The sequence below is a fragment of the Neoarius graeffei genome, chromosome 24 (genome assembly GCF_027579695.1).
Source record: "Neoarius graeffei isolate fNeoGra1 chromosome 24, fNeoGra1.pri, whole genome shotgun sequence".
NCBI lineage: Eukaryota > Metazoa > Chordata > Actinopteri > Siluriformes > Ariidae > Neoarius > Neoarius graeffei.
The window spans coordinates 8,573,217-8,579,665 of record NC_083592.1 but is presented as its reverse complement, the minus strand read 5'-3'; the positions used below and the strand labels follow the sequence as shown (position 1 = coordinate 8,579,665).

At 39.0% G+C, this 6,449-nt stretch overlaps 1 long non-coding RNA gene across 2 annotated transcripts; it reads right to left on the bottom strand.

Moving 5' to 3' along the window:
- Nucleotides 1–1,427: 1,427 nt before the first annotated feature.
- LOC132872872 (uncharacterized) lies at nucleotides 1,428–4,817 on the bottom strand. 2 transcript variants are annotated; one of them, XR_009651502.1, is made up of 7 exons: nucleotides 4,721–4,817; nucleotides 4,199–4,345; nucleotides 3,998–4,116; nucleotides 3,877–3,918; nucleotides 3,662–3,775; nucleotides 3,553–3,575; nucleotides 1,428–1,867 (listed from the first exon to the last, which is right to left on the bottom strand). It is a non-coding gene; the product is annotated as an uncharacterized LOC132872872 (long non-coding RNA). The 2 variants fall into 2 exon arrangements; XR_009651501.1 differs by lacking the exon at nucleotides 1,428–1,867 and having other exon boundaries at nucleotides 2,911–3,575.
- Nucleotides 4,818–6,449: the final 1,632 nt, after the last annotated feature.

The window sequence follows — 6,449 nt, the reverse complement described above, 5'->3', positions numbered from 1 at the left end:
AGGCTTGGCAGTGGAGGTTTGAGTAGCTGTTTTCTGAGCTTAGTCAACAGGCCGGCTCTGCCTGTAGCCTCGCTTTTGCTTCTGCTCCCAGCGCCGCCTTCTTCGCTTTGCTTCCAATAACAATCCACGGAGACCCCGCTGGTCTCGCTGTCTCGTCCGGAATGTTATTATTATTTTTTTTCTCGTCCGGAATGTTGTGCATGCGATGGAAATCGCTACAAACCGTCATTTTCTGCTGGAAACCAATGTCCAGTAAGTCCATACGGTTGTAGTGGATATTGAAGTCCGGTACAGACGAACAACACGCAAAAATACACACAAAAAACATAAAAAACGTGCACATGTAGGGAGAGCTTGTAGCCACAGCCGTTGTAGTAGAATTGTATATAGTAGGGTTTTCCAGAAGAAAAGGTAGAAGTAAAAGCAGAAGTAGAACCAGAAGTAGAAGTAGAAGGCGGAATATGGCGTTTGACCGACACGATGGCGTCTGTCACAATCTGGATCGGCTGTGACGTCACATGCAAGTGCTCCATTGCGGACATTTAGCGAACTTCAGCTAGCCTTTTCCAGAGACAAAATGGATCGATTTTTGGCACCTAAAGCTGCAGTGAGTGAGGAGACAGAGTCTAGGCCAAGTAAAAAAAGAAGGAAGTATGACCACGATTATTTAAAGTTTGGATTTTCATGGACTGGATCTGAAGATACTCCACTGCCACAGTGTGCTGCCTGCCAAGAGGTGCTAGCTAGCGATGCTATGAGATGTTTAAAATGTGTAAAACAAGATGTTTAAAAAAAGCACAGATGTTTAAAATGTGTAAAAAAAAAAAGACGTTCTCGAAAAGCACAGATATGTAAAAAAAAGATGTTTTAATAAAGCTCATATGTTTTAAATGTGTAAAAAAAAAGATGTTCTCAAAAAGCACAGATGTTTAAAATGTGTAAAAGAAAAAATAAAAATGTGTAAAACAACCTTTTTTTAAATACGAATGGAACATTAAGTATAGCAACAACAAAAATTGGGGGGGGGGGGGGGGGGGGCGCTGTTGTTTATTTGCTCTCTGCGGGGGGGGGGGGGGGGGGGGGGGCTGACTCTCCCACACTTTGAGAACCCCTGCTCAAGCGCATTCTAGCGCTGCGGTGACTAAAAATGGTACGGTCCACAATAGGGGTGTCTATCTGAAATCGATTTACATTAAAATGTTCCTACAATAAGAATGCCGAATGGGAGTTGGTTTGAATTATATATTCCTTTTCACAATATCAGAAAAAATATCGGACCCCCCCAAAACTTATATTTTTGTCTCTTTGGGGGGTACTGGGTCTTCATTGGGGGGTATAGTACCCCCCAGTACCCCCCGTAATTCGAACTATGGAGGCGACTGTATTACTTTATGGGGCACAGCGTTTACACACAACATCAGCATTAGTGACTGATACAAAGAGCAGGTTTTATTGCCAGAGCCTCAACAAATCTGTTATTTTCTTAGAAACAAGTCCAAAATAAAGAAATGTATCTATTTACACCTGAATTTATTATTACACTGGATGATAAACTGAGAGACTTAATACAAGGTCTATAGTAAAAAGAAATGTGCAGAATCCTGAAGCTCTTGCAATTTTACAATCCCATATTTTGTAACTGTGGGTTTATAAAAGGTCGAATCCCTTCAACCTCAGAGCATCAGAAACATCTGTTTCATATTTAGTAAACAGTAACTGATATATAACATTATGTACACACATTACTCTGTCTGACAGAAGAATAGAGAACATGTGGATCCACATTTTCATCACGTCTCTCGCTCCTCTTGGTTTTCTTCTTTGAGAACTGTAGCGCAGCGTAATGCAACGAGTCCGAGTCCGGATCCTGCAGAGACACAGAGGACACACAGAGATCTCATCTCATCTCATTATCTCTAGCCGCTTTATCCTGTTCTACAGGGTTGCAGGCAAGCTGGAGCCTATCCCAGCTGACTACGGGCGAAAGGCGGGGTACACCCTGGACAAGTCGCCAGGTCATCACAGGACTGACACATAGACACAGACAACCATTCACACTCACATTCACACCTACGGTCAATTTAGAGTCACCAGTTAACCTAACCTGCATGTCTTTGGACTGTGGGGGAAAACGGAGCACCCGGAGGAAACCCACGCGGTGAACATGCAAACTCTCCACAGAAAGGCCCTCACCGGCCACGGGGCTCGAACCCAGACCTTCTTGCTGTGAGGCGACAGTGCTAACCACTACACCACCGTGCCACCCCGCACACAGAGATGATCAGATATAAATAATAAATCAGGTGAACCTCACATATTTCCTCGAGATGTGTCGAGATCATAAAACACTCATGGTGGAGAAACTTGAGAGCCTCATTCTCTGAGAACCTTGAGGATTTTCTCCTCGACTTTAGCATGTGTGCTTTCATTGTTCCTGAGAATAAACCTGATGGAACAAAACACCTGAAGATCAAACTATTCAGATTAAAATGCTCTACTCATGAAGGCTGGCTAGAAACAGGCCTTTGCACAGTGGTGGAAATCAAAACCAAGGAAAATCATTAAAGTTATCTGTTAATTGTTATTACTATTAATATTTATTATTAATATTATATTGGTTGATCTTTATATTTATCATTCTGTTATTACAGTTATAATTATTAGCCTGCGTGTCTCCTGTGGATTTAATCCAAACCTCAGTAAGTAAAAAAACATATAAATAATATGTTACCTATAAATAATATCAGCTCCAGCCGAATGTTCTGTCAGTGAAATTTTCAAGAATAAAATATTTGTGATTTATAAAGAGATATGTAAAAATATACTTGTATTTAAATAATGATAATAATAATGAGGAGTTTCTGGAAATTTAATTTTACAAGTAAAATGTTTGAGAAACTCTGTTTTAAAGAATGAGCACATTTTCATGAAGCATGAACTGATTCTATTATTGACAAAATATCACTAAGTTCTATTTAACTATATATTTTCTGCTGAATTTTACTTTTTGTTTTCAGCTGCACTCAAACATTTTGATTTAAAACAAAAATGTTTCTAAAATATCCTCAAATGGTAAAAATGAAATGTGACGTGTCCTGCAACAAGAGAGCAGTGAAATATTTTGAGCCTCTCAGTTTCCAGGTCTGAGTTGAAGACAGCAGCGTCGAGTTCAAGCAGAAACAACAAGAACAAGAGGAGCAGACTGCCTCGGCTACAGAAACCACACATTACAACCTGAGAGCTCAAACTCAATCTGCTCAGAAGTTATCAAAGAGATACAGTTTTAAATCATCATTATTTAATCTTCAATAAAACCCTTTGTCTTTTTTTAGTTTAATTTACAGTATATGTGTATACTCTATACGTGTTATACACTATATATTTTAAGAAAATAATAAAATAACGTAAATAAAATATTTTTATTGAGAGGATAAAAAATTTCCACCAGCTCAAAAAAAACCAAACGTGTTGATTTCTGTTTCAGTTTAAATCAAGGTTAATAAATCAGATCAGTGTATTGATTAGTTTTAATGATTGTAGTGTCACATTTACCTCGTTATCTTCTGCTCCAGCACCTAAAGCAACACAAAGCAAAGATTATTATTATTATTATTATTATTATTATTTATTTATTTATTTTTTTATTGGAGTAATATTTTACCTCTGTGTGTTTCTCTGTGCTTCAGTATGATGAAGATCAGGACACTGAGAAGAATCACAATCACTGCACCGAACACCACATTCAGTATGAAGAACACAGGAGAAGAGACTGAACCTTGGAGAAAAACATTACAGAAAACATTTAGATCCTGAAACCTGCATCATATTTTAATTGAAAAATGTACAGAAGCCTTTTGGAGAACAAAAACAACAAACCTTTCGCTCTGTCCGGGTTCTCAGGAAGTGTTTTATTTCTGTCTGAAAAATGAAACATTATTTTTACAACCTCAACCATCTGAATCAACTTTTACTATAATGATTTACTTTATAAATTTACCTTTCACTTGTAAAAAGGTCGAGTTCCTAAAGTTCACTTGGTCCAGATATATGAAGCTGCAGTAATACAGTCCTGTATCAGAGACATTTACTGCGGTGATGGTGAGAGACGTGTTCTTGCTGTGAACAGACATCACTATTCGCTCACTTTCAGGAAAGAAAATACAATTCTTTGATGGACTCGACCCAAAAAAATGCTTACAGCCAAGAAGATGTCGAACTGAATCATTTATATGTTTATACCAGTAGATGTAACCTGTATCACTCAGCTCATGTTGGCACCAAACAGTGGCGTTATCTCCAGCTTCCACCTCCACAGTTAAAGAGCACAGAGTCTCTGAGAGCAAACCTGCAACCCAGAAAACACACAACCTCATTCACACAACTTTAATACAGTCAGGATAGATGAGCTTATATCAGTGTTTCTAACTGGATCTGATCATCTGAGTTTCATTTTTAATTGAATGAATTTAAAAAGTCTATAAATTCTCAGGAACAAAATCACAAATTACAAAGCTGGACAGAAAAAAAAAACTTTTCCCCCTGAATAATTAAATTTTTTCAGTTACAGAACAATGTAATGAATACAAATGTAATTATAGTTTATAGTGTCAGATTCTACTGTCAGAGCTATAATGTGCTGGACTGTATGAAGTTCTTCTACTTTCTTCCAATTTAAAAAAATTTTTTCATTTAAGCAATAAATGAGATTATTAACACTCACCCATGAGACAGAGGGACACATGCAGAATTTCAAACCCAATCATTGTTGAACTATCAGACGAGAAACAAAGAAGAAACGGTCTGTGGGGCAAAACTAATGCAGGGTTTATTTGTGTGTGTGTGTGGGTGGAGTGTGTTGATACAGCCTACGCTTTGTTATTCAAATACATTACCAAGTTTATAAGTGCAGTGATGTACAGTTTAGTCTGGATTTATTTTCATGGCTGAACATATTTGAAGAAAAGTCCTAGTTTGAGTCCACGAGTATATTTTGATATGATAACATTTGTAAGTTCATTAGGTGCCAATGAATCTCTATTCCAGCTCAGAATAATGAATTGGTTTGCAGTGCTGTGCTCACTCTGATGGATTATCGGGGAAAAGCCTTTATGCTCATTGTTTATAGCAGTACCTTACAGTGACCTCTTTAATTTAATTCAACAAGCTAAATTAATGAATTATACAATTTAATACGTCTGATTCAGTTAATCAGAAGCATCTGAATGTGATGTGTGTCAAAATGCAGCCAAACCATTTTTATGTTAATAAATACAGTACATTAGTCTCATTTTTTAATCCAGATTTTCACCTGTTTATATAATTATCAGTAAAATGAACTGCTCTGTGGATGATGTACAGTAATTAAACTTCAAACATAATTTTAGCAAGATGATTATGCTCATAATCTTCTTTCAGTGTGTGTGTGTGTGTGTGTGTGTGTGTGTGTGGGTGGGTGTGTGGGTGGGTGAATAGTGGAAAGAAGGCATGAGAAAGAAGCAGCTGGTGGTCAGAATGCTAAAATGCAGGTGAGAGTGTCAAACGTCTTTGCAGTTCAAATGCAAAAGTCATGCGTGCAGATGTGCAGAGTGTCAGTTCTGTGGTTGGAAAATGTTCAAACTGTGAAAAGGGCAGTTGCTGCATGTGTTTGATCCTCACTGAGCCTCGTGGTTGAGATGGCTGGCCTTCTTTGTGCAACTCTGCCTACAAGAAAGTTGAAACTTGACTTATTTTAAATTGTTTCATTAATGAAATTAAATAATTAATTAGAATATTCTGTTGATGCCCTAATAATGTGTGTATGGTGGGAAAATATTCAGATCCCCTTCACTTTTTGCACTTTATTTTGTTATATATTTCACTTAAAATGTGCTGGATGTTTTTCATTAATCTACACATAATAACCAATAATGACAAAGCAAAAAGATTGTGACAGTTCGTAGGAGGGGGATGAGCACAGAAAGACAGCAGGCCGACGGCAGGCCAGAATAACGTTCAATAACTTGTTTATTTTTGCTCTTTTCAGATGCAAACTTCACTCTCCCAGCCATGCATGCACGCACACACACAAGTCGTCTGGTTGGGGAGAGAGCTCACTTCCTCTGCTCTCTCTCTTTATATAGGGCGCGGTCACTGGGAAGACACACAAACAGGTTAATTGACATCAGGTGTAGTGATTCTGCCACTTACCTTCCCTGACTCCGCCCTCTGGTCACAGACCGGCGTTTGACCACCCCCCCGCTGCCACATACCCCCACCGCCCGACTCAGGCCGGGCAGCTGTCCGGCCTGCAGCCGAGTCCCCCCCCGACGGGAGAGAAAGTCCTCCACAACCATCTGTGCCCCCGGTCTGTGGATCACCTTGAAGTTAAAGGGTGGAGTGCCAGATACCAACGGGTGATCCACGCGTTGGCATCCTTCATGCGGTGGAGCCACTGGAGGGGCACGTGGTCC